General features: G+C 36.3%; 1 long non-coding RNA gene across 1 annotated transcript; it reads right to left on the bottom strand.

Moving 5' to 3' along the window:
* Positions 1-4,167: 4,167 nt before the first annotated feature.
* On the bottom strand, positions 4,168-4,992 carry LOC113310603. The gene is made up of 3 exons (XR_003341266.1): positions 4,897-4,992; positions 4,745-4,795; positions 4,168-4,230 (listed from the first exon to the last, which is right to left on the bottom strand). It is a non-coding gene; the product is annotated as an uncharacterized LOC113310603 (long non-coding RNA).
* Between the last annotated feature and the right edge of the window lie 16,653 nt (positions 4,993-21,645).

The raw sequence follows: 21,645 nt of genomic DNA, 5'->3' as shown, positions 1-21,645 counted from the left end.
AACATAGAAGAAAATCCATTTTTCCAAATTTCCCATAACATCACCTACAATTGCTTCATAGTCAGCTGCAGCTCATCCATACCCTGTAATTGCTCAGCCAACAACAATACACAATGCTTTTTCATTTCGTTATCAGCTTACTCACTGCAGACTCTAAATCACACAAAGTAATAGCATTGTCTCCATCTCATATTCATTAAACCAACATTTCTAATACCCTTGAAATCTCAGTAACACCATCTTCTTTCAGACTCGAGCAGGAATAAACTCTAATCAAACCAAAGACATCTTTCCTTCACTGCAGAAAACCACATCTTGTAATTCATGTACAATCATAAAATGCATCTTGTTTCTAACCACAGATTCAACCCCAGGACAATATGCATATACAATCATAGCACAGTTTGCCTAGGTTTGGTCTCGACCAATAGGGTTCGAGATACTGCGCAGGCCGCAAAAACATAATTTTTGTAAATTTGTAAAATTAGGTTAAAAGATTGAATTTTGTGAGCTGTCACAAAATTAATCAAATGTAATGAATTTTGTGCGTTGACACAAAATCTAGGGTTGTTCATGTTCGGTTTTGGTTCGGTTTTTAGCCAAACCAAAATCGAAACCAATACTATCGGTTTCTTAAAATATGAACCAAACCAATCCATTAACCATTGGTTCGGTTTCTTAATGGTTTTAGCCGTTTTCGGTTTATTCCAGCGGATATCGGTTAACCGGCTGCTATGTCAGTTTCAGGAAACTGACAGTTCAAATCTAAGAAAAAAAACATAGTTTAAAGATTTTCAAACCTACCTACAGGCTACAGACATTCACATTCCATACACAATCCAAATTCATAACATTCTTAAACACAATTCAAAAGATAAAGATTAGTAATTCAAAAGATAAAAATTAGTAGATTACATCTTCTTTCAGTTTCACCAAAACTTATATAAAAAAATAAACTAAGAAAGTGCCACTTAACTACATAAACATCCACAGTCTCCATAACATCTAAACAACATCGACACTTTCCAGCTATGCATCCACAAAATCAACTGATAGCTTCAGACTTTCCAGGGTTGCTGACTGCATGTATATGAAAATGGCAAGCAACTGGTAGTTAGAATCTAATTCACGTATATTTCCACTAATCATGATGGCAAGCAATACATGAAAATGCTAACAGTGAAAAGACGTGACATGTAAACACACCATCAGGAGGACAATGTATCCACTAAATTAAACCTTCTGGGATTATATTTGATTTTGGTTTCGAACTTCAAAATCTATCTTTCTTTGCTAACTGAACATGATTAATCCAACTATTTTTACCAGGTAATAACTAAACAGGTTTAAGAGGCACTAAATTATAACATTAAGACTTTAAATTAAATCCAAAGAAAACACCATGTGTTGCACTTTTACAATGCAATAGAAGTTCGCGAACGTATAAGTCCAATGCAATTCTAGTTTGAATGAAAATATCGCGTATCCCTTCTAATTTCCTGAAACTAGATGGCTAACACGTACATTAAGCATCTTAAAGTAAATTTTGGTTAATCAGGATCTAGATTTTGTCGTGCTTGTGTTTTAACATTCACTTTTGGTCCTGGCATTTTAAAGTAATGTTGATGCGAAACGGCACAACAGCAGATAAATTAAACCTGATTGGCCGGATTTGAAAAGGTAGCCACTAATATAATAACTGAACCAGTCATTCTAAACATGCTTCCAAAAATATTTACCAACTTAAACTAATCCAATTGGTGAGATGAATTACCTTGGTACTCCTTAGTCCTCAACATCATCATCTATTATGTTTACGAACATGGATTTAGAGAGAGAGTCCAAAAATTCTGCAATGAACAAATGCACGATTAGTAGTATACAATGAGTGTCCAAAAATTCTACAAACAAATTAACAAATGAAATAATACCTGAACTAACTTTCTCTTCTGGTCCCAAGGAAGAAATATCAAGATCAATCGGCGTCTTCAACCAATTTTGAGCACAAATCAATGCCTCAACTGTTGTGGGAAGTAAAGAACTTCGATATGGATCGAGAATACGCCTCCCAGTGCTAAAGGCAGATTCAGATGCCACTGAAGAGATGGGTATAGCCAATATATCTCTTGCGATTAGTGCCAAAGTAGGATACCTAGTCGAGTTCGTCTTCCACCAACCTAAGATATCAAAAGAAACTTTCCCTTTCCGCGGTTCTCGTTTCTCTCTCAAATAAGTCTCCAGCTCATTTTTTCCTTCATCATCAAAACTTTCCTCTTCTTCTCTTGCTCTCTCTGCCATAAGGGCGGCTGCAGCACAATCTCCTTCATCATCTGGTTCAGCGTCAACAGTATTACCACCACTACTATCTGTTATAACTGTTGAGTTTTCAGCACTCATTTGGACATCCCAGTATTCTTCAAAAAGTGCCTTAAAGTCCCTCATTACAAGATCCATTAGTTCTGTTCTCAAATAACCACCACCAATTCCTAACTGGCCAAGAAGAAACTTCAATCCTAATTCTTTATCTTGTGGATTCAATAATACAACAATAAACATAAGATTGTTCATCTTTTCATAACGTCCCCAATACTCGTTATATTTACTTTGCATTTTAAGACCCATGCTAGAAAGAAATGTATCTTTGTGATTTGCCCATGTGTTTAAAGTTCGATGAATAACACTCACATGAAAAAAGAATTCGTGTGCAGTAACATGAGTAGAAGCGGAGAACTTGATAGTAAAATCAAAAAATACCTTCAAAAACTTCGCGAAGGCTCTAGCATACGACCAATCTGATGGATATGGCGCGTGTAAAGGAGGTGCTGATGGGGCCTTATCAGAACTTGTTCTCTTGCGTTTCTTTCCTCTCTTTGCAGTAGCAATAACTTCTTCATCAGAACTTAAGTCTGCGTCTTGGTTTTCATCCACATCCCAGTCAGGTTGGTTATCAACGGTGGAAGTATTATAAGTAGAAGAAACTAAAGGAATTTGACTTTCAACAAAACATAACTTCTTCTTGAATGCCTTGTCCTCATACTCTAACCTCTCAAAAGCTGGTTGATACTTCTCAGCTGAGTCTAACATAATAAATGTCGAATTCCAACGGGGGTCTACATCTAGGACCAAACCCTTCTTGCATTCAATCTTTTCGTAAGCGACACAGTCCATAAATTTTTTCAATCTTGCAGGAGAACTCATACAATACTTCACCACTGCCCTTATTCTCTTAATTGAGATGTCATACTCCTTCACTCCATGTTTTACAACAAGGGCAAGGACGTGAGCAGCGCATCTCACTTGTAAGAAACCCTTCACTAAATCTGAATTCTTTCTGAGCACTTGGTTTTGCAGATATGTTATAGCTACATCGTTGGCAAAAACGTTATCTAAAGTTATAGTAAACACATTTTCGATCTCCCAATCTAACAAGCATGTTCCTATCATCCTACCAATAGTCTCACCGCTATGACCTACAATTTGGATGAAACTAATGATCTTCTTGTGCAACTTCCAGTTAGCATCTATCCAATGTGCTGTAATAACCATATATCCCAACTTCTGAAGTGAGCTCCATGTGTCAGTGGTGAGGAAAACTCTGACTTTATTAACCTTGAAATAATTCTTCAATCTCACTTTCTCGTACTCAAACAGTTCCATAACATCTCTCCGTACAGTGATACGAGATGGTATCTTGAATCTACTCTCAAGTACCCTGCAAAATTCTCGGAAACCTTCCCCCTCAACTATTCTAAAAGGCTGCTCATCCACTATGATGAATATAATCAATACTTTTCTACACGAATCCTGACAAAAAGTTACAAAAACTAACTTTTCATCTTCTCCCAGCCTAGCAGATTCAAAATAAAGAGTCGACTGACCAGAATCCTTAGGAATAAGATTCAGACACTTTCTTAAATGGTTATTCAAGGAGCCGGTCCCATGTGTAGAAGAGTCAGCTTTCATTCTCTGTTTACATTTCTTGCAAGTTACCATTATCGAAGGAGGAGGGTCCAGATCAAAGTGATCCCATAACCATGAAGTTTTCTTCCGCTTCTTAGAAGATGTTGCAGTGCCAGTGATGGTACCAGCATCGGAAACATTGGAAGCTGGTGCAGATGGAGCTTCACCAGTAGTTGGTACTTTTCCAACTGAAATAACTTCTGTAGAGGCGTTAGAAGATCTTGGAGGAGGATGTAGTGGTGGCAACAATGCATTTGAGTTAACGGAAGCCTAAATATAAACAAGGCAGAAATTCAAATCAGATAACATGTAAAAAAAGCATATCAAAGTGCATTCAAATACTACTTATTAAAAAGATAAGTAAAGTGCATTCAAAGGTTGGAGTTTATATGATACACTTTATATGCACAAAGAAGTATTCTGTAATTAAGGAGTAGATAAATTCACTGGATGTCCTCTCAGCTAAAGCTAATCCCATGATACCCACTGTCTACACGTAGATATCCAAAGGTTGGAGTTTTATTGGAACATATCTGTCATTGTTTGACACTCACAACTATGAACAAGCCTGTGTAAATCAGGTCATAATACTTAATAGATCAATATATTTAACTAAATATTGTGAATATAAGTTCACTGCTAAATCAACATCATCATTATCAAGTGTTATAATATTAAAGTTGGGTGCGCAAAAAAGAGCTGGATTTTAGTAAAAAATTGTTAAAAGAACGAATTGCAAATTTTAGAATCCTATTTTTCTAATTCTTGAGGAAAAATATCTTACTGGTGTTGATCCTGATTCCTCCATAGTTGAATCAAAGAAATCAACTTAATCCTGCAAAAAAACAAAACAAGCAAAATCAAATCATTTTAGTAAACCCTAGATTAAATATAAATCATGTAAATCAAGTAACCTAAGTTACATAAATATGATACCTCTTAAAAGAAATTAGATGTTCACTTGTTTATTTCGTCTGAAGAATGAAGATGATACCTTCTACTAGTAAACCCTAGCTAACACTGACAGGTTACAAACTCATATGAACAGATTTCTCCTGAAAAGAAGGAGGAGGAGAAGAAGAAGAAGAATGAGGGGATGATTAGATTCTACTAGAGTTTAGAGATCACGATTCACGATTCATGATTTGATTTTTGATTTCTCCTAACTTTAGTTTCTGTTCTATGAACTGAAGAAGGAGGCGAAGAGATGTGAAGTGAAAAACTGAAAATTAGGCCGACGAAATCAATGTATACTTGGGTTATAACTTAAGAAATACGAAGGGTGTGGATTGAATATATCTGATATTAATCAACGGTCTATATTTATCGGTTTTCCAATGGTTTTTGGTTCGGTTTTCAGGTCAAACCAAAACCAAACCAGTAATGTCGTTTTTTCAACTTTTTTACCGAACCAATCCAAATCTAAATGGTCTGGTTCAGTTTCTTTCTTATTGGTCTGGTTCGATCGGTTTTCAACGGTTAACCGACACCATGTTCATCCCTAACAAAATCACTACTTTTATTCTCAAAGAGCATCACAATGTGCTTCTGACTAAATACTTTCATGTAGATCTTAATCATGACACTTCGAGAGATTCATGCGACTCGGTTGCGAGCGAAAATTAATCGTCCTGCCATGTCAATGTTAAGAGTTCAACTGGGGAACATAGCATAGAAAAATACTCAGCAAGCCATACATTAGTGAATAATGCTGGCGTGAGATTAATAGAATTTACAAAGTATTTGGGATTGTTGCTGCACACACAATTCTGGATAAATTTTATATATAAATATACTGAATTGCTCAATACATATGTTGTCGGTTGTCAATCGTCGCAAAAATAATTTAAGTTTTTTCACTTCACAATTATAAATAATAGTATAGTAATAAGAACAGATTCGTTCCACAAAGAGATATGGGTTGTTATTCGTAATTGAAAACTTAAGTAACCCGGGGGGATTTTTGATTTTGGTCAAAAATAATTAAAATAATAATAATAACAAAGAATGAATAAAGAGAATCAATAACTTGAGAATACTGGTTAAGGGTTCATCATCAATCTTAATACATGCACTTCGACTAATAACTGGTGTTGTCACTCAATCATTCAGTATCAAGAGTCCTAAAGTACCCCATCGAGAGCATGCTACGGTAAATTTCTTATGTCATCACATACCATAACGATGAATATAACTTAGCGAACAACCTAATGCAACGTGCTAAAAGGTTTAATCCTCCAAGAGCCTTAAGTTCTAAGAATTAGACTAATCCATGCAATAGAAATACTACGAGTAAACTATATAACATAGGTCAAGCTTCTACTTGCAATCACACAAAGGTTTTGAATACAATTGGTAATCACAATATACTACTTATGACAAGGTTTATCAACAATTACGTATCTCAAAACCCTAGCCTAGCTTTAGAAATGCGTTCGTGCCCATTTAGTAGCGCTTCTAAACAAACAATCATATTCGAAAATAAATCGTAGAACAAGACAATAATAATTTGATTGAGAAAACAAACCCAATATATTAATTTAGTGGCATGTTTATGATATCCGACTACATCCTTAACCAATATGAAGTATTTAGCTACTCATGGATTTCTTAAAACTCATGAAAAATAATAACAAGAAAAAGAAAGCAAACCCTAGGTTCAATAGTGATGATTAAACGCCAAAATCGCCAAACCCTAGCTCTCTTCTTCTCTTCCAAAGTGCGATATAGATATTGATCCTCCAATCTCCTGTATATGTACTGAAGATATCCCGGGTACTTGACCTGACCTCAGGTCACGCTCAAATGCTACGCGTGAGTAGTATTTTCTGAAACATCCAATGGGCCTATGTATAAAGTCCAGCCCAAATCCGTTCTTGGCTCTCTTTGGCCTGTCAGTTCCAAGCAGCTGACAATACGATCCATTCCTCTTCGACTCCGCGGACATACATGCCTCCGTGGGAAATAAATTGATTTTTGTTAAAGGGAGAGCAAAATGCGATCCGAGGAGCGCAAAAATCGTGATCTACTCATTAATTAGGGCCAACTCAATATAATTTTTTAACTCGGTCCAAAATATCCTAACTAGCCACACATATTCTTGACGCGTGTTCAAAAACAACTTTCCTTTTCTTGTTTACCGTCTCCTTTTTCATGTAAACTGACCATGAACCCTAGAAACTATAATTTTAAAACTGAAAATACAAAAACTTCTTTAAGATAGGTTCTGAAACTTTTTGAACTGACTTATTAAATCATTCGTATCTCATCATTGGCATTCTGGTATACGGAGTGGGAAAGGGATTTGTATACTATCCAGCAATGTTTCGGACTGAACATATCCAATAATTTAACATCACCTTCTGACTCAAAATCATCTATAAACAAACTTTTTAAAAAGATACAAGTGAGTCCCCGCTGAGTCCCCGGTATTTTGGACTGAGTTGGAAAAATAAATCCTAACGAACCTAGTTAATGAGTCGACTGCGATTTTTGCTCTTCTCGGATCGCATTTTGCTCTCCCTTTAACAAAAATCAAATAAATTCCCCTGACTTTTTATGTTTCTCCCGTAAGATTCACGGACACTCGACTAATAGTGAAAATATAAAACATCTGGATTTTTTTTGTTTCCGGCCAAAAACTCACGTACACCAGGCTGTCCGTGAAAAATATATCTCCCTGGATTTTCCAACCTCATCCGATTTCCCCCGGTGATACATCCCTCCGTGGAAACTAACATCATCTGAGTTTTCCATTTCTCCCAAACTCAGATTTCTCTTCTCCACTGTGTCTCGTCACTCAGCAGCAAATATCATCGAGACTCCTTCCTTCTCTGTATTACACAGTTAACTCAATATCGCATCACTATCACCAAGCATCATCGCTGTTTCTCTTCATCTCCCTGAAAATCTCAAGCTCAACTCTTCACTGCCAACACTATCTTTCCATATCGCAAAAACACCTCTGCAGCCAACTGCGCGACTTCCAATTAATAGCAACCCCACAGCTTGAGATCGACACTACTGCCATTCAATGGCATCAGCACAACTTTGATGTTTACTGAGACCCATTTAACTCCACACACAGCACAAACTCGAGCTCCACATCTTCCTGAATTCTCAACCTTCATTACTTCCTTGCCATCAACAGCTCGAACCATTGCTGCTCCCGTGATTATCAGCTGCAACATCACAATCGCAATTCATGCCACAGCTTAACTCCATTCTCGGCATTATCAGCAGCCTCAGTCTTCATCGTTAGCTACTACTGTACATCACAACCCTGTTAACGCTACTTCATCACCAGCAGTCATCGCAGTAGCAGTCATCGTTAACGGCAACTGCTCTTCATCTGCTCGAGTTCCCATTATTCCAGACCGAGCATGGCAGCAGCAAATATCTCTGTATTATCACTGCCTTCGACAACCACAGTTCAGCTCCCATATAAACTCGAACTCCTCCCATGTTTACTCGGCATAACAGACCCATCTCCATTCTCCATGATTGCTGATAATGCACCTGCTTGCTCATCGCTGGCAGCACACCTCCAAGTTCCGATCACCGATACGCTCTCTGTTGCTTTCTGAAATTTGAAGTGAAGAAGATAATAACTTTATGCTTTCAACTGTCAGTCTTGGAAGACTGACAGTTCAGTTTCTTTCCTAGGCTCCCTTGTGTGATTCAGGCGGGTGCCTTTATAGAATCTGTGCTGTCTCAGTTGTTGCAAATTCGACTCGCTTCAAATGCTTATAACTTTTTCACACAAGGTCGGAATGACCTCATTCTTTCGCCGTTTCCTTCGTCTTTTCGTCCTCTTCAAGGTGATGTGAAGAAATCCCGAATTTGAACGAGTTCCACTTCCTTTTGGTTAAGATAGCTTCAAACACCTAAGAAACTCAAAACAAACAAAATCAAAGCATAATGATACAAAAACTACCAAGAAAACAAAGCATTTGAGTACCTAACTAGTGCAAATAGTGCACCTATCAATATGTAAGTAAATAGGCCCGGGCACCCATTAATTTTAAATGGCTCTATTTCTTTGTAGAACGATGGCACATTAAATACAAGGTTTCACAATTTTATGCCTGAACTAAAAACCACTGTCAATAAATGTGCTATATTCAATCATGGTTATTTGTTCTGAACTCCCATTTCAATCTTTGAAATATTCTTAAAAGACGACAATAACTGTCTCAACAAAATATTAGCTTCAAAGCAATTTTCAAGTGACCGAATGATCAATACGAAATATTCCGAGTCTACATCAAATGACTGCCTCACACAAATCATGTAAGATGTTACAAGGCGATTTTCACATGATCATCTTTTGACTTTCGTCAAGAATATAAGATGAGCTTGGTTAAAGCGAAAGTTTACTGATAGCTATCGTATGCGTCAAAAATAAAATTACTTTCTCACAACTTAAAATATATAATATAGCAAGGTAAGAAAGGATCATTCCCACAGAGAGGCTTTTGTTGTTATAAAATTTCAGTTTTTTAGTAATCAAGGGGGGGATTTTTGTTTTTATCTAAGCAATAAAAGTAATTGGAATAATTAATAGAAGAAGATATTGGTCACGGGATAGTATCATTCACAAACATGTATTTTCATCAATGACTAGAATTGATATTTTAATCTCTCATTTACTAAAAGTCCTAGGATATCTTGATCGCAAGAATATCCCGTTAATTTCCCGATTTTATCACAAACAACATTAAAAGATGCTATTGTGAAATCTACCTAGAAAGCAACCTAAAGTGTAAAAGCACAATTAAGTTTAACTCCCTAAGAGCAATAAGTTTTATGAAATAAGACTAATCAATGCAAACAAACGTGTAAAAACACTAATTCGTTTTAACAAAGGTTATGATTCATATGTGACTAGTAGGATATATCACTACAAACACTACTCACATTTATGCTGCTTGTAATCAGGAATTTATTACTTTTTCGTATAATAAAACCTAATCTAGCAATAGATATGAAGACCAATCTAATTGATTCCGCACTCAATCAAACTAGCACCCAAATCATGCAACAATATTAACAATGAATCAAAAACAATAAAGTTGAGACAAAACTAATCCATTGATTTAAATATCATGCTTGAGAAATCAACTTTTATCCCATAACTAATAATAGTTGTTTAGCTACTCATAACTTTTGAGTTCATCATAATCATAATCAATAATAACTAAAAGAAAATGAAAAATAAACGAAAGCAAACCCTAGTCGCCGCTCTCCAAACTCCAAGTAGAAAAATACGTCCTCCCCAAAGTTGTAGAAAACTTTCCTTTTGTAGCTTTTCTCGTTTCTAAAACTAGGTCTTCAAAGCCCAAAGTCCAAGTGGTCCACCAAGCCCATGTGTGTGAAAAACAAACATGTAAAAATCTTGCCAAAAATATGTCGCCGGAAAACTGATATTATAGGCCGGAAGTTTACCGGAAAACGTAGCTCAGATGACCGGCAATTATGTCTCAGGTGACTGGTCAAACTAACAGTCAGCGTTAAAACTGATGGTCAAGTTAACGGACCCTAACAGAGTTACTGGCTCAGAATCTGAGTTGAGAACGAGTCAGATCTGAGTCAGCTTGGCCGAGGCCATCTTGCCAGGCCAGAGCTGTGTTCCGCATCTTGCTATGCTATGATGCATGATTCCCCAGTTGCAGCTTCTCTTGCGGCTTCATCCAATCACTAATTCAATCACCTATCAGGCCACATCAAAGCATCTCTGCAATCTTCCATTCTCTCCTTTCCTAGCTCAAATTCATAGCTTCATGATGCCTCCTCCATCATCTCAACACCGTAGTCATTCATAACCCTGTAACACAATAACAACCCATTCTATGTTTCACTGTCACAGCCATTACCATTCTCAGTAAATTGCAAAACCAGTACCACCATTCCATTCTTATCTGTACTCAGCTGCAATATCAATCTGCTCACAACCATTTCAGCTCTGCACTCTCCCATGACTCCACTATAAACGCACGACATCAGTTCCTTCCCCATTTCAAGCTGCAACTTCAATCTCTCTTCTAACTTCTCAAATCTTCTTTACTGCTAACAACCACACTTGCCTGTAAAATCCTAGGGATACATCTAAGCAAATTCAAGTCCTCTTTGTACTGCAAAACCACTTCAGCAGCTTGAATTCTCAGTAAACATCCACCACAATTATCACTGCACTCGAACAGCTCCGACATCTTTAATTCAACAACACCTCAAACCAATACCTGAAGCACCAGCAGCAACATATACAAAGCTAACTACACAGCAACAACTTCTTGCTTGCAGTCGTCAATACTTGCTCTTCCAGTATCATAATCCTAACAGCACCGTCGGGTCCATTCTCAGCTCCAATGCATTATAACCTGCAAACCTAATGCATTCATCTAACCCCATCTCCTCACTGCCATGAACCAACAATTCAAGCCAGGTAACTGCTTCTTGCACCATCATCTCTTCCCATTGCAGCATCACCAATTCTGTCTCAACGCCTTAGAAGGTATCGCAACACCATCAAGTGTTAGTCATTGCACATTACAGTTCATTGCACATACACAAATTCTGCATAATTATCAGAGACTCTCAAATCTGCTGCAAACTTCACAGTTCACTGCCCTCGGATATGTCCTCCATTTGAGCTGCAACTGCAACTCAATTCCTTCCACCGCAGATTCTCATATACTAGCATCATCATCATCAGTCTCAAGCCTTTAACATCACCATCAGAGCTCCTGTGTTACAGCTCTGCCAATTCCATTTTCCATTTGAAGCACCAACAAGCACACTACCACTGCAACCAACCACTTCAGTATCTTCTTGTACATCACCTGCAATTCAGTTAACACAGGCAATTATACCCATCTTCTGGCAGTTGGTCTCTCTCATATAACTTCAATTGATATTCAACCATCACCACCAGGGCCATTTCTTCCACTGCAACCCTTCTTCATATTAAAACTCATTCTCACCACCAAATTGCAACAGCAGATTTGCTCTTCTATTAACAACACCAACACCCATGGAGTCGTATTCTTCTGTAATCAATCCCAACACCAACTCAAACCCTAGTTCTTCAGAAACCCAGTTATCTTCCCTGTTAGAAATAAACATCAACAGCTAAACAAATTCAACCTTTCACCAATCGAGCCATCAGTTCCATCACAACAGATTCAATCATCACCCAAACCTTCTTTGTTCAACTCAATGTCTGAATCTGATCAAAATCCTAAATAATTGCAACTTAGATCAAACCCAGCTTGTAATTACCTTCTTAACTTCAAATTGAACAAACAACAACAACTCATCCTTCAATTCCACCAGCAGGACAACCACAAACCCTCTCAGATCCAATCTCGCTACATAATATCATTTGGGGAAGAACTTTCTTCTCTTGACCACAATCCCTTGTAATCTTGTATCAGAAATCACCATCTTCTCAATCTCCTTTCTCTGACTTTAGTGCCGCCATGCCTCTAGGTTTTCAGGTGGAATTAGTGAAGAACGATGATAAGAGAATTGATTTCTCTCTCTGAATTTTAGGGTGAGTGTGGCCTTGGATTAAAACACCCCAGCTCTGGTGAACCCCAGGATGATTGTAGGCATACTGCAATTGTATTCAGGACACCAAATGGCAGTCCTTTATCCTCCTTTATGCTCCCAATACCACCATTATAGGAGAAATGATGCTTTTGCTCTTCGTCGTTCCAAACGGACGATTTCTCTATCTTTCACTCCAAACGACTCCAAAGTATCTAAATACTCAAAAGTAAACATAAGATACATATTTTACAAAAGAAATAGCAAAGAAAGCATAAACAATAGATATGAAATACAAGTGTTTTAGACACCTATCACTTACCAACACATATTCCGATAAATATGTAACCAAGTTAAACTCAGCTCGAAATATCAAATGTATATAATCGAAGTCTATATAGCTATACGAATTTCTCAGATAGGAGATGGAGTAAATAGATTTTTGAGTGATTGATGAGTTCAAGTCTCCACATACCTTTTATTGATGAAGTTCCACGAGCTCCCGTTAGTAGCTCTTCGTTCTTTAATCGATGAACGTCGTGAAGTCTAATGCTCAACTACACTTTCTATCCTAATCCGAGACTTAGCTATAAGTAGACTAGAAATAAAGACTTATAGTTTTCCAACTAAACTTGACAACAAGCTTGAGATAGCAATGCTTGCGAGTTCGACCGAGCAGTGCTCTAACATCTAGCATTTCCGCTTTTACAGAATAAAGGGCAAATCCACAGCTACAAAGTGGAAACTAGAGGTGCTAGCTTATGTACTTTCATGTGCCAAGGCGCAAGGCCCTTATAATATCACAAAATTGGTTAAATAACTCATAAAAAACGTTTTTCTGGGTGTCAAAGACGAGTAAAATTTGATACTGTTCAAATACCCGCAGACTAAAAAGATATTTTTCTTTTATCCAATTTGGATATTTTATCCAGAAAAATGTAAATAAACTGAGTTATTTTTCCTAAAACACCCTTAAAAAGAAAGAGAACAGTACCAAGGGTTAATTAAGCACTAAACTAATTATTAATCAATCAGCTAGTCCTAATTACCAACAATATTAATTAAGATGTGTTTTTGGCCAACTTTATGTTGGATATTGGCTTGATTTTAGGAAACATTATTATTGATTTCCTAAATCAATTTTGACTGATTTCTAAAATTGTGTTTAGACTTCTATCTCCCAATCGCCGAATAAGGAAAAAAATTCAAAACTTTAACCCAAAATCGGTTTATTCGATAGCACCACATAAACCGATTCTGGGTTAAATCCCAAATTGGGTACAAAAATCGGTCTTTATTCATCACCACATAAACTGATTGTAGTAAATTTTTGGCGCGATGGGTACGAGAATCGGTTTTTGTTGGTAATGAGCATAACCTGATTTCTTCACTTGAATAATCACGTAGAATACACGAAGTTGACAATCGATTTATATTCGTGCATATGTAATCCGATTTTGTAGAAATAAAGTTCCAGGAGAAATGTGAACAATAATCGGATTATATGACACGATACGTGAACCGATTGTAGACTTTAAATTTTTTAGACAGTTCTTTAATCGGTCTTTATAGTTGCACATATAAAAATCGGTTTAATCGACTGTAACATATAAATCGATTTTGAATCATCAACTTTTTGATATTTGTTGTAGATTGTTGTGGCGTTTGAAGAAGATCAACCCATCCAGATACCTCTGCCCACTATTTCACCGATTTGGAATGGAAAGACAGAAACGATGCAAAGAAATGGTTTATAGACAAGGGAATAGAGATCAAATGCGCGTTAGTATTAGGTCGTCGCTCAAGTCAAGATCGGAACTTGTTTGTGAGAGAGGTGGAAAGCAAGAAAGTCACTGGGCAAAGGACAGACTGTACGTGAAGAAGACGACAAGGGAATACATTACTAAATCAAAGAAGTATGGTTGCACGTTTAAGATTATAGTTAATAGACCCAAGGGACCCAATGGTAAGGTATACAAGCTCTCTAAAGTGATGGTTGTCATAATTATGATGATACAAAATCTCTTATTGGACACACAACCGTTTGTGGGTCGAAACCACATCAACTGGAAACAGTGAGGTCGATGAAAGCGTGTAAACCAAGTGACATCCTTAGGAAGATTAAGGAGGATGATAAGGATAAATTGTCCACTTTGAGCCAAATTTACGCGGTAAGAGCAGCCTTTCGGAGGAGCAAACGGGATGGTTGAGCGATTATGGAACAATATCAATGGTTAGCTGAGTAACACTGATACACAATGAGAAAGCAATTATTGGAAGGCAAAATGACTCATATTTTCTTGGCGCATCCGGAGATGATCAAGTTGGCAGAATGCTTCTATCAAGTTTTGTTAATAGATTGTACATACAAGACCAACAAGTAAAATATGCCGGTGTTAAACATCGCTTTCCATACTTTCGACAACCAAACTTTCACGGTAGCATGGGGGTTTATGGATCGCGAGAATGATGTGAGTTTTATTTGGATGCTAGAGACCTTGAAGGAGATATATCGTGGTGATCAAACTCTGAGGATCATAGTAACGGATAAGGTCCAAGCACTAATGAATTTCATTAGAGTGGTTCTTCCGGATGCTAAGCATTTTCTTTGCACATGGAACATACAATGCAATATTAGAAGTAATTGTAGGAGTCATATCCAAAAGCCAAAGCCATAAAAAGGTATCGCTCGTGAAAAGGCCGAAGATGAGAATCTTCAAAAACTAACTTCGGAACAAAGAGAGGCGGACAAGAAGAAAAGAAAATAGGAGTATGAAGTGAATGGGTTACTATGGAAGGCTTTTCAATATGAATACTTTATAAAGATGATGGCCTTGCGCTTAGAAGAAGACAAGGAATTTTACATATCCATGATGAAGGAAGGAAAAACAAGACAAGACAAAGAAGGGATTTTTGAAAAATTGGTTTCTAGAGTACAAGGGCCAGGGCGAATGGACCAATTACCCGAGATCATTGGATTCGTCTGCCTCTATGTGGTCATCTCTTGGCGAAAACGTGGAATTGCGTTGTTCATCTATTTGGTAAGGGATCATGCTACACATTCGCACCAAAATACACCATTTGGGATGAATCGCTTAAGTATCGGAGAATTGTTTTATTTAACAATAACAACATGCATTATATCGGTCTTAGAGTACGTGATGATTGTCAATTACCACCGGTAGATGGGTTTCACGAGGTCTCGGGGGTCACCAAGGAGTGGATAAAAAAGTACGATCCCAACATGAGGAGATGGGAGGAATTGATCGTGTCGGATCAGTTCGAAGGTCTACATTTGTTGGAATGAGTATTTTCCTTATGTTAAAAAATTGATCTATCGGATGCTTATATTTTGTCGCTAGATTATATTGTATTTTGCAAACTTGAACCAAGCTTAATGAATGAAAGTTATTTTCTCTTTTAGGTACCTTGGACTCATGAAATTGTAACAAAATCAGACATCTAATACATTTATAAAGTCCGATTCTAGAGGTAGTTTGCTGCAGCTTTTTTAGAATCGGTTTATATGGACGATAATGTAGTCTGATTGTTGGAAGAAAAAGTTACAGAGGTTTTTAACTCAATAATTGGATTACAAATGGTCCAAGATGATCCAAACCTGAAACCAGAATCGGTTGATGTGTGTATTAGTGTAAACCGATTATAGTTGATGTTCATCACATCAACCCAGAATCGGGTTATATAGGTTCACATTAAAAACCGATGTAGGCCACAATAGGATTAATATGGTATACCTATAAACCGATTCTGGGTGGATTTTAAGAAAATTTAATGACTGAATTTTAAAGATTTAGAGGTGAATCATTGTAGAGTACCACTTAGAAGGAATGGTTTAAAGGGATTTAACTCAATCACTTGAATTGTTTTTTTTTTCAAAACCCAAAAATAAATTAGATTTCAATTGTTGTTTGTGATTGATTAGGATTTAGTTTTGATTTTCCTGGAAATTGAAAAAGAAATTGAGTTTTGATTAATGATTTTTGTATTTGTTAATTAAGTTATGATTTAGTATTTGTATTTGTGTTAGAATAATTAAAGTTTCTTTAAAGGTTAATTTAGTATGTTTACAATCTTTTAGACACCCCTTTTCTTTGTGTATTGGGGGATGAAGTAATCTATAGGCCCCAATTAAGTGGCATAGGCACCAATTTAGCCAGGTAATTTAAGCCATCATGCAACCATTTTCATCCTAGTCATTTTTTTTTATTATTATTGGAAAAATACTTTTGCATTTACTATCAACAATGGATCTTGTTTTGTTGATAATTTAAAGCCCTTTCCAAAAAATATAAGTTTTATTAAAATCAGATATATATTTTAATTTTTATTGATTATTTTGTGTTTTAAAATTAAAAAGAGAAAAATAGATGCAAAGAAGAAAAAACATAAAAATGAGGGACATATATTAGTTAGGATTTTATTGTCCATTTCACTCATTCCTAATGTTTACTTGTCCATTAAAACCATGTTTTAGAGAATCTTGGGCAATGGACCCATTTTCTCTTACAATATCACTTAGCTGTCAATATCTTTTTGGCAACTCTTGTATAAGGATATCTGTCCTTCTTTTTATTCAAGTACCACACGTATATGAACATGCTTTTTTGGCAACTCTTGGCCAAAGTATATGCTCTATGAACTTGCTTGTCTTGCATCCATAAATGCCATGTCTCTGCTAACAATAGATTTCTCGCTTTTGGACTTGGCATAGGAAACTCCTTAGAGATAGCACTATGGTGCTAGCTATCCCTTCCATATCCCTAAAATGTAGGGAAGGGATGACACTTGGAAGGCAGTCTTGCTATGGTGCCCCGCATCCCTTCCCTATATGAGACGCGTACTCAGTACCCGTATAGGTCAACTCGTTGACTTGACCAGGAAACGAGTACTCAGTACGCATTTCATAGGTCTAAGAAGACAAAAACAAGGTTCAGTCGACTATTTCTTCTTCTTCTCTTCCTTTCATCCTCTCAAAATCCCTTTTACCCCCCTTTCGATTTTCATGTTGATTCATTGCGATTCGATTGCTTAGATTAAAAGGGTTTGATGGTTACTACAAGGTGAAATAAATCCATTCTTCAATTTCGAATTTCATCCAACAATCCATTTAAAGGTGAGTGATTCTAATGTTATGGTTTCAAATTAATTTGATTTTGATTTTAATTTTGATGAAATTCTTAATATTAGGTTGGTTGGGTATGTAGTATGAAATTCAATAACGTTATTGAACATATATTTAGTGAAAAATCCATGATTATTTGTTGTGTGTCTTGATTTATGTTGAATGAAATGAATTAAACTACCATCTCAATGTAGACTTATATTTATTATTACAATGCGTCATTGTATGTTGTTTGATAGTTTAGGACATTGTTGATTGATTTTATGGTATTTTGTGGATTGAATCAAATAAGGTGTTGTGTATGAATGAATTTTGATATGGATATGTTGTTGATTGATACGGATATGGTATTGTTTTTGATGATTTATGATTGATGAATGATTAAATTATTGAGGAATAATTAAATGAATATGGATACGGTATTGTTATTGATGATTTAGGATTGTTGTAGTTTAGTAGACAATGTGGCTGATTTTGGTTGTTGGTCTTTGTAAAATACATCCATTGTAGATTTTTTGAATAAAATGGATTGTTTTGTGATGATTTTTGTGAACTTGTGTGCCGTAGATGGATTCGAATGCATTTGAACGAATTATGGAAGATATATTTCCGGTTTCTTCAAGAGAACATAATGATCATAAATTTAAAATCCTTGATACGACAGTGAGTCGTTCGGAATCGTTCAGACATCGAAGTAGTGTAAGTTCAACTGCTAAACAAATTTTAGATAATTGTGGGTTCGGTTCCATTTTCAAAGTACAGTATCCAAAACTACAAGACAACTGCCTAACTACCGGTATATTTGAAAGGTGGTGGTATACCACCAATACATTTCACTTCCCTAGTTTTGAAATAGGGTTTACCCCATTAGACTTCACCCAAATTACCGGAATTCCTATTGGCATAGGTATGCCCATATCATTAAGTTCAATTAGTAATGAGGAAATACATGCCATGACTCCTTATACCATAGACTGTTTGCTCCCATATCTTGAGGCGAAATGTTCTACTAGAAAAAGGAAAGGCCAAGATTCAATTAAGGTTACTGGAGTAAAAGAAGTTAGATAAGAAAACATAATTGTTCTGAGAGAAAATTTTTTGGATAGATGCAAGGGGATCAAGAAGAGTTTAATATTAGCGTTTGTCGAACATAGACTCGGCCAACAAAACGATGTATTAATGTAGGAGCAAATTGCAAGATGGTTTTTGATTTGGTTATTTGGGGCATGTCTTTTTTCCAAACAAAAACAGTGTTGTTGATTGTAAATGGCTTCGTATAATGAGGTATTTAAATACGCTAAGGCAATATGATTGGGGTTCGGCGGTGTATGCATATATGTTAAGGGGCTTGAGTACCGGAGTCACGGTAACGTTCCTGAATTGCAGTTTTTCTCGTATCATTTGATGGTAAAATTCCAAACCTACTTGTAATCTTACTTTGCTTTCTTGTTTTTTTTTTGGTTACATTATATTGTTTATAGTTGTTAATAATAACTAATAATGTTGCAGCCCTGGTTTTGAGCATATTTCCGATGTCTATTTCCCTATACAAAAGCTGAAAATGAAGATATGGATCCGTGGCCAGCTGAGAGGTTATATGATGGATCAAACTATTAGGAAAAGGCAGTCAGAGAGATTCAGGTTCCCATTCTGTGACTACTGTGCGTAACCAGATTGATAATTTTGCATTCAATTCTGTATTCTGGTCGCCATGGGAGTATAATCAATGGAGAACTAGACCAAAGGTGGTAAAGGCTAAACGAATATCTGTAACACGTAGGGTTTTTAACGATCCTTATGGTCACAACGTCTTGTACCTTTGCTAACGATGTCTCAAACAAATTCTTGGAATCACTGTAATACGGCGCAACCCTCCTGATTCAATAATAGACATCACAAATGGATATTTGTACCAGGACCATAATGCTAATAGTCTGAATTATGATGAAGTATCCGATCAACATTACAAGGTGTGGTGGAAGAAAGAAGTAAATTTGGAAGTACATGGGTGTGATTGTACATGAAGGAAACAGGGATTTGTATGGCACCCAAGATAACGATGTGTATGTACGCTGATATACATGTGTTTACGACTACACAAAGGAGTTGCAACACCAAATCAAATACGGTAAACCACCCCATGTGAGATTTGTGAAACCGTATCAAGCACCATATACATGTGAGTCATCTAGTCAAGGTCAGTCTCGTGATTCGGTCCCGTCGACGGATTTTTCGTTCCAAATAGTCAAGAAGAATCTTACTTAGGTTCGAATCCGTCTGAGCCATTAAATCAAAGTACAACCACCTACCAACATCAGGACAATGAAAATTTTCAATAGTTTTGAATGTAAAGGGCTAGTTTTTAAACTTTTTAACGGATATGTTTTTTTTTCACTGTATAACGGCTACTTTAGACTATCTATTTTTAACAACATATCTATTTTTCATTGTTATTTGTACTGTATAAACGGTCTATTTTTTAAATTCTAGATCCTCTCATCATATCTCTATATATATAGAAAATCACTTTCCAAAGTGAAGCTATCTCAAAAGTCTATCATACCTATGTTTTATAAAAATGGTAAGATTCACCAAAGAAGAAGATATTGCTCTTACACAAGCATGGATTGAAGCAAAAAACAATATTCTGAACAGATCTCAGGATACCGACAACCAATTACGGAGTAATATTTATGAATATTTTGATAACATATCCGGAAATCCAAATGCAAGAGTCAAAGCAAGTCTTAGAGCAAGGTGGAGCAAGATCAACGGGGATATCACCACTTTTGTCATGATTCACACCGAAGTCAACATATATAATCCTGGATGGACATATGAACAAAGGGTAAGAAATTATTAACAAAATTATTTTATTTCTTAAAATGTTAACTAATTTAAAGTTGAGTTTAATTTTTAAAATTCCAGACTAGTGCCGCTCTTTTGGACTATCTTAACCAAACATGCGATAATTTTCCGCATGATGGATGTTATCAGCTACTGAAAGCAAGCTTTCCTTACTACAATCCGGACGAAATGTAGGTTTATCGCCAGCAATCACTGCATCATATGTTCATCAAGTATTCGGAATACGAATCCTGAAGAACGACTAAACGTGACTGTTGTATCTTATATTTAATGTAATTTTATGTCTTTCTATGTGTGTTTCTGCATCAGATGTTAATCAAGTCTTCGGAACAAAAATCCTGAAGAATGATTGTATTTGAATGTTCTATCTTAAATTAATGTAATTGTTTATCTTTAAGTCTTGTTGTAATCTACATGTGATCGGGTGTTGTATCTTTTACTGATGTTAGGATTTAACATAGAATAGACAAGTTCACAACCATAGAAAATTCCACAAAATAGACAACAAGTTCAGAATCATAGAAAATTATATCATATCACTTGTCGTAGTAATCACGATTGCACTTAGCACGTGCAACAAGCCTTTAAACCCCTAGGTGACCCTATTGGACGAGTTATAGTCTCGTGAGGGTTTACACAGAGATTTACCCACAAAATCTTCACAAATATTTATCTCTGGTAAATCCACCAGACGATGTTCCAGGTATGGTGATTGGGGTCGTACTAGGGGTATATCCTGATGGAATAGGGATACTGGTAGGGATATTATTTGTAAATTGATTCTCGACAAATTGGGTTGAAGGTGGGTTTTGGGAACTTGAGGGTGGGGAACTAAACATATTAGAGAAATTTTGATGAATTTGAGATGACAGAGGATTACAATCTTCTTACATATCTTCAGTTTCACCGACAGACCCAATTGGAACATCTTTAAGCATGTTCCACTCAACATCTCGTTCAAAAGCTCCATTGTGTATGTTAGAATATAAACTTTTCTCAATTAACATCTACATAATTGTAAACAAACCGTTAATAAGATACGCGTATATTAATCTATTTAATAAGCACCATATACGAAAACTATAATAAACATATATAAATAACATACCCGGTTAATAGGGTCA

The sequence above is a fragment of the Papaver somniferum genome, chromosome 9 (assembly GCF_003573695.1).
Source record: "Papaver somniferum cultivar HN1 chromosome 9, ASM357369v1, whole genome shotgun sequence".
In the NCBI taxonomy this organism is placed as follows: Eukaryota; Viridiplantae; Streptophyta; class Magnoliopsida; order Ranunculales; family Papaveraceae; genus Papaver; species Papaver somniferum.
Note: the sequence above shows the minus strand (reverse complement) of the source record. Positions and strands in the feature narration are given on the sequence as shown.